This window comes from Aethalodelphis obliquidens, unplaced genomic scaffold (assembly GCF_003676395.1).
Source record: "Aethalodelphis obliquidens isolate GAN/ISIS:26980383/991018 unplaced genomic scaffold, ASM367639v1 scaffold25, whole genome shotgun sequence".
NCBI classification, from domain to species: Eukaryota; Metazoa; Chordata; class Mammalia; order Artiodactyla; family Delphinidae; genus Aethalodelphis; species Aethalodelphis obliquidens.
Genome location: NW_020837969.1, coordinates 17,017,332 through 17,032,059, shown reverse-complemented (window position 1 = coordinate 17,032,059; position 14,728 = coordinate 17,017,332).

Genomic DNA, 14,728 nt, shown 5'->3' with positions numbered 1-14,728 from the left:
GAAACCACGCAGGTCCCCGCGGGCGACCGGGGCTCAGCCGTGCCCGGAGCTGGGGCCCCAAACCTGGCCTGCTGCCGAGTGGATCTTGCCTCCTACTCCCCCTCTTGCCACCTGTGTTTTCCATGCCAGCTCCCTGGCTTCCCGCTCGCCATGGGGCAGGGCCGCGAGGGGAGGACAGGGTGGGGATAGGGAGTGGGAAGGTGGCAGAATTATCTGGGTGGAGGTTTGCAAGGAACCAGCAGTGATTGTCTCTTCAGAGTGTCTGACTCCCGCTCTGTACTATCTTCGTGCTTCTAAGAGGTTTACCAGCAAACACCTATTAAAGGTTAAAGCCATGAGCTCCAGCTGTTAGACCTTCGAATAAAAAGTGGAAAGGAGGGCTTCCCTGGTGGCGCAGTGGTTGAGAGTCCTCCTGCCGATGCAGGGGACACCGGGTTCGTGCCCTGGTCCGGGAAGATCTCACATGCAGCGGAGCGGCTGGGCCCGTGAGCCATGGCCGCTGAGCCTGCGCGTCTGGAGCCTGTGCTCCGCAACGGGAGAGGCCACAACAGTGAGAGGCCCGCGCACCGCGAAAAAAAAAAAAAAAGTGGAAAGGAGACTAGAACACCAGGGGCAGAAACGAAGCCCGACCCACTTTTCTCTAAACACAAGTTACGTCCTTTTTGCTAAACTGAACAAATTTCAACCATAGCTGTCTATTAGGCCCATAAAATATTTTCATCTATCGCCATATTTTTAATACCAAGCTTTTCCAAAGGGGCTAGTCCACCTACGAGGGATGTAACATTATCGAACCATTAAACGTCGGGCAACTTGAGTCGAAATTTTTTTTAAATGTTTAATTACCTGGTTTGGATTTGCCAAAAGATTTTTAAGAGAAGTCTTTTTCTGAGAGTTAAGCTGAGGATACTGTAATTGACAAAGTTTTCTATACTATCAATATCAGATCAACTAACAGATGTAGTGCCATTTACTGTTCTAAAGCCTTTTCATGTGCACAGTGTTCCATTAGTTCTTCAGCAAGATCTAGTGGCATATAGGTCAGATTATTACCTCCATTTTTCAAGTGAGGAAATGGAAGCTCAGAAAGGTGAAGCGATTTGCTCAAGGTCACACAGCTAGTGAGGGGCAAGCACAAACCCAGCTAACCTAACTCCTAATCTTTTAATTCCATTACATGATGACAGTCCTTTGTGATTATTTTTAAAGAGGTACAGCATTAAACACCTTTGAATGGTTCTCTCTTATGCAAAAGCACCAAAAAACAAACCAAAATAAAACAAAGCACTGACATTGTTTCTGCAAGTCACCAGGCAAATATGCTAATTAGCAACATGCCTCCTCCCTAAGCAGAATAACTGCGGTGTTAAACATACCATTTAATCTTTATAACCCTCATGTGACCCAGGTGACTTGGTCCAACCCCCCACAGCTCTATTGTGTGGCTTAGTTATATCTATAAATATAGAACCTGTTTTACTTCATTTTTCCATGGTATAGATTGAAGGGAAAAAACAAAACAAAACCTTCTCCTAAGTACTTAGAATCAGCTTTTGGGGCCATTGGGGAATCTGAAACTTAGCTTCTAATTGTATCCACATAAAAACAGAAGTTACCTTCTAGGGACATCATCTGGGACGCTGTCAAGGCAAATATGCTTGAAATGGGGCCTGCTGACTTTTTTCCATCTCAGTTCTGGGCATGTTGCCATGTTCTTGATCTCTGAACTCTAATGTTGACCTGCTACAGACTCCAGGAACAATACTAAGGGTGATAATAACTCCACATAACTTTGTGGGCCTTTGTCCTAAAAAAAAAAAAAAGTTAGCATTTTTTTTCTCCATTAGAAAACTGCAAATTAAAACTATACTGAGAAACCATTTTTTCACTGCTCAGATTAACAAAGATTAGAAAGTTTAATAACCACTGTGTGTTGACAGAAGTGTGGAGAAACAAGTAGTCACAATGCAGATTATGAATGTAAATTAGAAAGATCTCCGTCAAGGGCAATTCACAGTACCTTACAAAATTAAAGGCACATATCCTTTGAGCCAGTAAGTCTACCTATAAGAATTTATCTTACAACACACATGAGAAATGGCAGGTGTATATAAGCTTGTCCATCTCAGCATTTTTAATAACAAAAGATTTTTTTAAGTACATTCATTAATAAAAGACTGGTAAATTATGATATAGCCAGAAAATGACATCCTATGAAGGCTTAAAAAAAAAGAATGAGAAGGCTCTTTGAACTTTCATGAAATGATCTCCAAGATACATTATGTGCACAAATTTTTAAATGCAAAATAATTATGTAATAGTATGTTATTTTCTATTAAAAAGGGGAAATTGTATACAGTTGTTTGTTTGTAGAAGCATAATATGTCTCTGAAAAGATAGACCAGAAACTGATAAGATTGGTTGCTTCTTGGGAAGGGAGCTAGACAACTGGAAGGCAGAGTTTGAAGATAAACTGAACTAGATATAATTTTGTATTTTTTGAATTTTGAACCATGTAAATAATAGTACCCATTCTAAAACTTAAAATTTTTCACCACCTCAAGTTTTGCCATCAGGAATGGCTCATATTCCCTCCCTACTAATTTCACTTAGAGATAAAATAAATAATCAAATTTCTCATGCATTAATGGGGGAAAAAGCAAAATGCTCAATAGATGCTTTCAAACTATTTGTTCTCTAGTTTATCTAAAAAGGAAAACTTTAGTACATAAAATTCTAACATGCTGTGATTATGGTGAAAATGATGAGTTAGCAAATACCTTAGAATTTTATTAACATTGACGTCTCCCTGGGGTAGAGCTTCCAGCTAATTTTCCCAAAGTCACATTCAATCAGAAATGGAAAAAGGATTCCAGCCTTAATTCCCAAGAGGGAAACTCTAGTACCATTGATTTGAGTAGGGAGGAAGTAATTCCATGGGAATTCCATGGAGTCATTTATTTTATTCCCAAACTTGATCTCTTTTTAAAAATTTGGTATTAATTTATATTTACTTATACCACCACTTCACTGAACGAGGGATTTGGACAACTCACAAAGACAGGTGCAGTAAAATTTTTAAATAAATATTTATAAGTATAAAATAGAATCCAAGGAAAAGCACACAGGTAAGGGTAAACGTGTCACTGAGTAACAAGTGAGTAAACCAGTGAGCTTCTTGGTAGCCAAGTGCCCCAGCCAGTTACATAATCACCATTTTTCAAAAGGGACTGATAGTTCCTCAGTGGAAGCAAAGCGTTTCCTAGCACTGAATTCAAAGAAAAATTTTTCTCACTCATGTTTCCAATCAAGGCTACTGAATGGAAAACAACAATATATTGTTGATAATACTGTAAGGAACTTTATATGGTTTTTTTTTATAGTGACTTTGAATAAAACCCAAAGTATAATAAAACTCAACTTAAAGGTATTTACCCAATCAGGGACCAGGCCAATGTCAATCAAACCTTTTAACAGCCTACTGCAATCAAGGATTGACTGTAAATAGATGTGCATGGATAGCAGTTCCTTCATATATGCTTCAGAAAATCAAATATGCTCACAGTCAAATTCTAACATCTCCACACATCCCTCACCTCACAGATAGACATAGTTGCTTTATACAACATTCCAGAAATTTTCTAGTTGGCCACTTGATAAAGAATTATTGGAAGTGATAGAGACCCAGAATGTTGGAATTCTGTGGTACTGTGGATGACTTCTTTCCTATTTTTGTTAAGAGAAAAATGTACATCACAAATTGCCACATGACTTTTGTTACTTGTATCCCAAGATGATGACACATGCATGGTCAAATGTGTACACTGACCAGCTGTAGCAGTGATTGCACAACAAGAAAACAGCATCAGAGCAGCGGATGGTCTTCATTTATTTACAAATAATTCTTGGGTTCCTAAGTACCCATTTTTCTTCTTAATGGACTTGGAGATTCAAGTGGACGCTTCTCTCAATGTTCCAGAAGGGTGACTCTCAGAGTAGGGTTGTTCTTGGGTAGAAGTCTGCAGATTAATAAGTATCTCAAGAAAGAAAAAAGTTTCTTGTTAAGTCCAGAGCAGTAGCAATAATAAGGAAATATAGCTTTCTCTTATCAAAATGACATGAGAACATCCGAGAAATTTTCCATCCTCCCATAACATGGAAGGCATCTTCAATGGTCCTTTTATTCCATTTATAGACTCTGCAGAAGGAATCATTCTTATAGCATGATGCTAAAATTATTTTAGCTCACACACAAACAAGTGGTTCTGTAATTCTGCTTTTGACTACTTCATGTTAGGAAGAAATTAAAAAATATATAGCACCATCAGTTTGTTATGACACCACTTTGAAAATGTTTACTTTGACTGCTTAAAATGTCATGACTAAAGAAACTACTGTTCTTCATAATCTGCTCTTGACAAACATAACTGTGTCACACTTGGACCTGCTTAGCCTTTGCTCTGATCTGACAGAGTCTTCCCTTAAAAAGTGGATGTATTTTCAATTTCAAAGTATTTACTGCTTCATGACAAATATAATAAGTTTGTAGCTCTGAAGTCTCATATCTTTGAGACTATCACAGTCTACTTGGACTTTTTGAATTTGCTTTTAATTTATGCCTCTGGCTTTACGCTCTTGGCCAAATGCAAACCCTTAGAGAGCTGGGGGCAGCCTTCCAACTCACCTCTGTTTCCCTTGGGCCTTTCTAATTGATCAGTGATCACCTAAAAAGAGTGCAAAGCGTGCAAACCATGGAGCTTAATGGGTTCAGTGTTGCTTCATTGTGACCGATACCCTGTGTCCAGGCCTCATCTACTGATTGATTTTTGCTTCAATTCTTTTGCACCTTTTGGTCTTGATTCAGAGCTCCTGATCCATACTTGACACTGAGATCTCCCTCCTTGCAAATGACATGCAGTCAAGTGGGCCTAGTGCTCTAAGTTCTAACAAATGTTTGAAAATCATAATGATGTCGGAACAGCCCTATACTCAATGAACAACAGACATCAGCCCTCATGCCGTTACATAACCGTTCCTCAAAATATAATCACCTTTCTAAACATGGCTGGCAATTCAGGAAACAGCCACTGGAAATATCATCATCATTATTTTATCCATACAGTGTACTCACTAGCATCATGTGGGCCTATGTCTCATTGCCCTGTGCCAACATTGTCAAGTCAGCACCTGGTTAGTTACCAGAAAGTAAGACAATCTTAACTTTGGGTTTCTAGAACATTGAGAAGTCAGGTTGATAATCCAGGGTGGTAAGGTAACACCACCAAAGATTTATCTATTTTGGATAAGTACATTTCTGATCTCTTTTTGAGTACCTACAAAATTATGGTTAATTTTCCCTAATTTACAATCCAAATATCATATATATATATGTATATATACATATATATATGTATACACACGTATATATATATGTGTTTGTTATTTAACCCAGGGAAAAAAAATTTATTGTCTGCAAATCTTAAATAGGAGAATAAATCTACTACAAACAACAAAAAATACCACTGGGACTTCCGTGGCTGTTCAGTGATTAAGACTCTGTGCTTCCACTGCAGGGAACACTGGTTCAATCCCTGGTCAGGGAACTGAGCTCCCACATGCCATGCGGCATGGACGAAAAATAAAAATACCATTATCCCTCCAAAACCGAGGACAAAACTGGACTTAGTTTTGACACCTAGATATGTTTTAATTGATTTGACCTGTTGAGATCTGTGTCTCTTCTATAAAATTAGTTCCTTAGATCTCATGGGGTTGTTGTGAGGACAAAATATAGGATATTATTATTCGTGTACTTACGATTTTCGTGTGAGCTCATGTTTGGAATTGGATATCACTCATTTCCCTTCCCACTGGCCTGTGAACTTGAGGCTAAGGAAAGACTTACCTTCCCCAACACCATTCGTTGTTTAAATGATGTTTATTTTATACTGAGTATGCATGCCTAACATTTATTTATTTATAAATTATATATGGCATTAGAGTACCGATATATACACAATAAGCTACACACAAAAATAGAAAAGGATAAGATTTAAAAATAGACAAGATAGATCCCAGTCTGAAAAGGTGTCCTTACATATACAATAAAGAAATCAAAATATTTTCTTTCAAAAAAAAAAAATAGACAGATAGCTAGATAAAAGTTCTCATGTTTTCTTTCCACACCCCACCAAGTACCCTCTGGTGCCAAGAAACAATCCCATTCCTCTTAATGGTCTTTAGTGTGGAGAATTTTCCATTGCTGACAAGTTAAAAGGCAAAACTAAGCGCCACTTTCAGTGTAAATACCCAGAGTTGCCTCTTTTAACAGTTTGGCATTCTAGGTAAACTCCAACAGGTTTCCATTAAATTGAATGTACCTGGAAGAAACCCTTTAAATATGAATTTAACTAGTTCAAAGCTTGTATCCAGAAAGATACGGGTGAATTTGTTTAACCTTCTCCATTGTATTTTTTCCAACAAAAGGAATTTAATTCTCTGCGAACACTGACTGGATGTCTTACAAATTTAACTCAGTTCTTTGATAGCATCAGATCCCACAGTTTAAGCCTTCAGTCTCACAAGACTTCCCCACTTCAGATGCCAGACTCAAGTGGAGGTTGTTACCTGTGCTTCTAAACTGGAGGTTCCCATGACTCCCTCCTTGGGTTTGATTAATTTGCTAGAGAGGTTCACAGAACTCAGAAGAACACTGACTTACATTTATCAGTTTATTATAAAGGATATTGTAAAGAACAGTAAGAAGAGCCAGATGAAGAGGTACATAGAGTGCGGTCCAGAAGGATCCAGAGCACAGGAATTCCTGCCCCCGTGCAAGCGGGATGCACCACCCTCCCAGGACCTGGACGCATTCACCAACCTTATGAATGACAGAAGGTATTCCTATCTGAGAAATTCCAAGAGTTTTAAGGAGCTTTGTGCCAGGATCCAGATCAAAGACCTAGTACAATTCTTATTACACCACAGTCTAATTGTAAAATATAACAGACACAGAAAACCACATGAAACAAATTCATAACAATACATTTTATAAAATACACATCACTTAAACCACTACCTCGGTCAAGAAATAAATGGAGGGGGACGGGGAGGGGGAATTGGATGAAGGTAATTAAAAGGTACAAATTTCCAGTTATAAGATAAATAAATACTAGGGATGTAATGTCCAACATGATAAATATAATTAACACTGCTGTACGTTATATATGAATGTTAAGAGAGTGAATCCTGAGTTCTCATCACAAGGAAAAATAATTTTTTTCTTTTATTTTGTATCTAAATGAGAAGATGGATGTTCACTAACTTATTGTGATAATCATTTCATAATATATGTAAGTCAAATCATTATGTATAACTACATCTTCAACTTACACAGTGCTGTATGTAATTATATCTCAATAAAACTGGAAGGAAAAAAATATTAGGTTTTAGATTGTTGCCAGAAAAAAAAAAAAATAGGAAAGAAATAGAATGTTGCCAAGCACCCATCCTAATCATGACCCCTCCTTCAGCCCTAATGGTAAACACATCTTGATTTTTATGATAATCACTTCCTTGCTTTTCTTTGTAATTTTATCATCTATTTTTCTATTCTGAAAGAATAAAGTTTAGTTTTGCCTGTTCTTTTAAATATTTATTTTAATCTGCATGTTCTCTCTCTCTCTCTCTCCCTCCCGCTCCCGCATTCTCTTTGCAATATATTTGCTGAAGAAATGGGATCCTTTGACTTGTACAATTCCCCACTGTCTGGATTTTGCTGATGCACCCCTGTTCCTTTGTTCTATCTCCAGGTGGTTGGGCCTACAGGCTTGATCAGATTCAGGTTTGATCATGATTGAGGGAAGAATACCTCATCGATGGTATTGTGTTCTTTCACCAGGAGGCATAAAATGACTGGTTGACTCACTTTTTGTGATGTTAGCAGCCATGGACGCTCAAAGCCTTCATCCATTAATTCATCAGAGGTTGCAAAAACAAACGACATTCTAATTCAACGGTTCCATCCTCACATATGGGCTGGAATATTTCTACAAAAGGAAACATAATTCTCCACTAATATTTCATTACCCAGTGAAATAGGTAATATAGGAAAAATTGGGGAAGATACTCAGTTCTTTCCCTATATTTACCACCTTTAATAAAACAATGAGCTATTTCCCTGGAATCCTACAAAGGTAACCATATAGGTCTCTGGTTTTGTTTTCATATATAAGTTTATAGCTATAAACTTTCCTCTTAGAACTGCTTTTGCTGCATCCCATAGGTTTTGGATCATCATGTTTTCGTTGTCATTTGTCTCTAGGTATTTTTTAATTTCCTCTTTGATTTCTTCAGTGATCTCTTGGTTATTTAGTAACATATTGTTTAACCTCCATGTGTTTGTGTTTTCTACATTTTTTCTCTGTAATTCATTTCTAATCTCATAGCATTGTGGTCAGAAAAGATGCTTGATACGATTTCAATTTTCTTAAATTTACTGAGGCTTGATCTACTGGTGGTCGGTAGAGCTGACTGTTGCTCTGGTGGGCAGAGCTCAGTAAAAGTTTAATCTGCTTGACTGTTGATGGGTGGGGCTGGGTTCCCTCCCTGTTGGTTCTTTGGCCTGAGGCAACCCAACACTGGAGCCTACCTGGGCTCATTGGTGGGACCAATGACAGACTCTGGGAGGGCTCACGCCAAGGATCACTCCCCAGAACCTCTGCCACCAGTTTCCTCGTCCCCACGGTGAGCCACAGCCACCCCCCCCCCCTGCAGGAGACCCTCCAACACTAGCAGGTAGGTCTGGCTCAGTCTCCCCTGGGGTCACTTCTCCTTCCCCTGGTTCCTTATGCGCACACTACTTTGTGTGTGCCCTCCAAGAGTGGAGTCTATGTTTGCCCCAGTCCTTTCAAAGTCCTGCAATCAAATCTCACTAGGCTTCAAAGTCTGATTCTCTAGGAATTCCTTCTCCAGTTGCTGGACCCCAAGTTGGGAAGCCTGATGTGGGGCTCAGAACCTTCTCTCCCGTGGGTGGATTTCTGTGGTATAAGTGTTCTCCAGTCTGTGAGTCACCCACCCAGCAGTTATGGGATTTGATTTTACTGTGATTGCACCCCTCCTACCATCTCATTGTGGCTTCTCCTTTGTTTTTGGATGTGGGGTACCGTTTCTGGTGAACTCCAGTGTCCTCCTGTCGATGATTGTCCAGCAGCTAGCCGTGACTCTGGCATTCTCACAAGAGGGAGTGAGAACATGTCCTTCTACTCTGCCATCTTGGTTCCTTCTAAAATTTTTTTTGTATTTACTATCCCCACTATCTTTTCATGTTTTATAGCTGTATTTTATCTACATTGTCAAGTGTATTGCCACTTCAGATTATAGCCTCACACATCCTTATTTAGTCTTATTTGTCCTAGCATAAGTACAAATACACATATACATACATACAAATATATGCATATGTGTATGTGTGTATTTAATGCTTACGCCAGTCCATATGCCAATGTCTCTTGTCATTATGGTTGTCTGAAGCTGGTTCTCAAATAGATTCCTTAGGAAGTGCTCCTGGGAACAACATTCCCTGAGTTTTGCACCACAGTGATAACATTTTGTATGCAGCCTTTATGCTTAAGAGCCCCTGATTCACATTTGATTACTTTGAATATCTTAAGTATGTTATACCATTTGGTTCTGTCTAAATCATTGCTGTCAAAAAGTTTGATGACAAATCTGATTTTTTTCCTTTATAAGTGGACTTTTTGCCTGGATGCCCAAAAGAATATTGTTCTTTTTTTTCTTTTTTTTCTTTGTCATGCCACACAGCATGTGGGATCCTAGTTCACTGACCAGGGATCGAACCCGTGCCCCTTGCATTAGAAGCGCAGAGTCTTAACCACTGGACTTCCAGGGAAGTCCATAAGAATATTGTTCTTTAAAATCTAGTAATTTTACTATAATATGTATTGATTTTGCTAGTTCTGGGTCAATTTTTACAGGTATATAGCATAACTTTTCAATATGTAGTTTCAAATATATATATTTTTAAATTTAAGAAAGTGTCCTTGATCATGTTTTCTTGTAGTTATTCTGTCCCTTGCTTTGGTTTTCTGCTTTAGGGACTCCCATTAAACATTTGTTATAGCTTCTTTGACTATTTCTAAATTTGTCTCTTTCAAATTCTTTCAGTATCTTTCCTTCAATTCTTTTTTTTCTTGTAATTTTTTTCTCTTTCATCTTCTATTTTTCTTAATTCACATCTCTTGTGTTTACTAATTTTTTTAACTAATATATTTATTTGGCTGCACTGGGTCTTAGTTGTGGCACACAGGATCTTTCATTGTGGCATACGGGGTCTTCATTGCAGCATGCGGTTTCTCTAGTTGTGGTGCACGGGCTTCTCTCTAGTTGCAGCACGTGAGCTCTAGAGCGTGTAGGCTCAGTAGTTGTGGCATGTGAGCTTAGTTTCCCTGTAGAATATGGGATCTTAGTTCCCCAACCAAGGATTGAACTCACATCCCCTACATTGGAAGGCAGATTCTTAACCACTGGACCACCAGGGAAGTCCCATTTGTGTTTGCTAATTCTTCAGTTACTTTTAGTTTAGTCTTCATTTCTGAATTGATTTTGTTTCTGTTTCTAACTTTTTCCTGAGTTTTATCACCTCATTTCTGAGGTTTTCTAGTTCTCATTTTTGTTATTGTCCCATATCTTGTACAATGTCTTTTTATTATTCTTTAATTTCAAAACTATTTAGAATTTTTAATTTTTTATATTCTTCCAGTTTTATTGGGCTATAATTGACATACAGCACTGTATAAGTTTAAGGTGGACAGCATAAAGATTTAAGTTACATACATCATGAAATGATTACCACAATACGTTTAGTGAACATCCATAATCTTATATAGACACAAAACTAAAGAAATTGAAAAAAATCTATTTTTTCCTTGTGATGAGCACTCTTAGGTGTTACTCTCTTAACAACTGTCTTATATAACATACAGCAGTGTTAATTATATTTATCATGTTGCACATACATGTATTTATTAAATAATATAAATGTATTTTTCTTGTAAGCATAATTTTATAACTTTTGATCCCCTTCATCTAATTCCCACTCTCACTAACCCCCACCTCTGGTAACCGCAAATCTGATCTTTTTCTTCTGTGAGTTTATGTGTTTGTTTGTTTTTGAAGTATCTTGTATGATTTCTTTAATGTTTTTAGCTCATATTGAAAAAGTAGGTAGTGGTTTTATCTTTTTGGTAGGCAGGCATTTTTGTTATTGTCTGTATGGATGTTATTCAGTTTCATATTTTCTTTTTTCTTACAGTGATTTTATACGGAATTTAACCTTGATAGTTTTTTTTCTCATTTTATGTTTTCCTGAACTTTTAGAAGGAGGCCAGGATTTGAGATAGCTTTTCCAATTTCACAGCTTTATTACTCTCTTTTTTGTTGTTTTGTGTAATGTTTAAAAATACAGCAGCTTACTTTCTGAGATCTTTTAGCTGTTCTCCTTCCTCACTTATTGGACTCTCTCTTTTCTTTGTCTCTATTGTCCCTGTTATACTCAGCATTATTTTCCCAGAAGTTTCTCTTCTGTGCTGTGCTTGTCCTGGAGTTGAAATTTGTCTGATTATTTTTGAACATTCATTGAGCCCCTCCAGACACTTTGCACACCCCTGCCATCAGTGTGGGCAAAATTTCTTCCAGTTTTAGCTACGATTCTCAAAATGAACCAGCAAGCTTTCTAGTAAGCATTTTTTGGCTGTTTTGAGACTCTCAGATCTATGAATGCCTCACTGTTTCCCTCTGCTTTTACTGTACAGCTGCAGCTAGCACCCAGTTCCTGTGGCTGTACTTTTCCTCAATTACTCATATCTTGGGGTTCATGCAAATACCTTATCACCTATAACAAACCTGTTATAGGTGCTATCCACGGGTTTTGATTTTGCTACCCGTGGTCTGCTGTTTTTATGAGGAGATTGATGACCCTCTATCTTGCAGATACAGTGACTATCAAATAGAAGCTCCTGGTCACCACAAACCCTGTATGGTGGACACTTCTTGACAGCACAGAGAATGAAATGTTCAGACAGGTTGGCAGAAGCCCCTGTGGATGCTAAAAGGGATCCACAGAGAAATCAAAGGGAAAGAGTAGAAGGCAACGGGCTTTTACTTGAAGTCTACTATGTGCCAGGCATTTTGCTAGTACTTTCCACATCTGTTATTTCCATTTGCTTTCATCTAATCATCACCACGATCTTCTGAAATAGAATTTAAACCCAGGTCTTCATAAACCCTATGTTCATTTCACTTGTAATTATGAGAAATGTAATCTCTGTGAAGGAATAAGAATTGATTAAAATGCGACAGTAGAGATAGCTGCTTCAGCATGAGAGAACCTTGGAGGATCCTTTTGTTTTAGTCAAAACTATATTGTTTGGTTGGAATCTTGAAGTAAGATTATGAAAATCTTTTAAATGCAAAGGATGACATAACTGAAATTAAAAAGCATAGGAAAAATATGTTTACTAAGATGTAAAAAGAGTGGATTTAATAACAGAGATGCTCCTATCAATGCAGGCAATTCAGAAAATATAGGAAAGTTGGCACAGCACTGTAAACCAACTATACTTCAATAAAAAATTTAAAAAGAAAATATAGAAACATACACTTGAGAAGTTACTGATTAAACAGCAGTAAAATGGTAGCTTGATAGGTAGCATGGATTGAAGAATTTCTTGGTTAAAATTCTGAGTCATTAAGGTTAATTATGATTATAAAAATAATAATACCAAACCTTGATTGTGTGCCATGCACTGTTATAGGCATTTTATAGTTTATATATGTTATTTAATTACTCACAGCAACCCTATTAAGTAGGTATTATTTTACCCATTTTATAAATGAAAAATTGAAACCCGGTTTGGTTAGAAATATGCCCAGTGTCACACAGCTAATAAATAACAGGATTAGGATGGAAACCCAGGTCAATCTGACCTCCAAGCACCAAACAACTGTACTTTATAACTCTTCATAATTCTCCATTAGATTTACTTTTGTGCTCCAACCCCAGATCTATAGCTCAAAAATAATACACAACTTAAAACTAACTGTAAGTTTTAAATGAAAGGATCAGGAATAATTGTATAATCTGTTGTTAAAGATCTCTTAGTGAGGAAACACTGGAGTCAGGTCACACCTTAGTCAATTTACTTAAAAAACAGAAACATAAGGAGGTAATTCTCCTACCACATCACTAAATAGATAGTGTAAACAAATATACATTTGCATATTGCATGGCTGCATGCTTAAAATTTCAATGGAGGCAAATAAAAATTAGTTATTATACACAACTGGAAAACAGAGTTCATCATATCAACAAATGCATTAGATACCTGGAAGTAATTTAATTGAAACATGTTTTTTTATGCTTAAATCCTAATGGGAAAAAAATTAAAAACATAACTAAAGAATTGGGCCATGTGTTTTTTCAGAGAGACTAAATAAAGACATCAATATTTTTTATTTTAATATATAGATTTATTGCAGTAAAAGTGAAATTCCTGAGAGAACTAGTAGTGAAAAATAAATGAATGACAATATCAACATTTTCACAGGTAATAAGGATGGATTCAGCCTAGCAGATTTGGAAAACTGAACTCACTGCCTCAGTGACCAAAATCATGGTATTGAGTTAATGTAGTTTGAAATATGACCTATAACAGAGACAAAACAAATATTGGACAAGGGATAACCTCTTAATACATTGTCTTTCAAATAGTTGGCTAACAAGTTGGAAAGAATCAACTCAGATAAATGCATGAGACCCAAACACTACAATAAATTCCAGCTGTATCAAAGAGTAAAAGAATTTTTTAAAAACTGAAGAGTAGCTTATTTATCCCAGATGTGGAGAGAACATGTGCTTCTAACCACTGGAAAAATGAAGGTTGTTACCAGGAATAAAATAGATTAATTGAATATGCTTTTAAAACTTTTAATTTTCATGTAACAAAATATAAGATTAAAGTATTATAAGAGAAAATTTCTAATATAGAATAGATATGTTATAAACATAACCTGATTATAGAGTTCTCCCAAAAATATATGAGGAAATAAATGATTATGTAAGTCAATAACTACTTTCCACTTGATAAATGGTCAAAAAGTATACAGTCAAGAAAATGTAGACTAAATCATCACGTTTTTTAAAAAAAATCACAGTTGTATTAAAAGTGAAAAAGAAAAGGCAAATCCAGCCAATTTCATGTCTCCCTTACAGACATATTAAACTGGAAGAAATTTAAAAATTGTAAAACCCTATCCTGACTAGTCTCTGGGGAGAGGCAGAAGGTATACTTTATACATTAATGGTAGAAATGCATGGTAAAATGGTTAGATCTTTCTGGAGGATAATCTGTAACATGCTATTTGACCCATTACACATTCTTTCTCTTCGAGGGAGGAAAACTAATTTACATTGAAATTGTCAGAGCAGCATTACCTACAATAGGGAAAATTAGCAGCAGTTCAAATGCCCCAAAATATTTAAATAAATAAGTAAACCGCAATATATTGTCATATACAAATTAAAATGACAAGTGGAGGATGTAATAGTGAATACATTTACATGAAATAAAGTAAAATAAAACAACTTGAACCCATGATTATATTACAAAATTATATAGAAATGCATGAATATAATTGATCTAGATCAGAA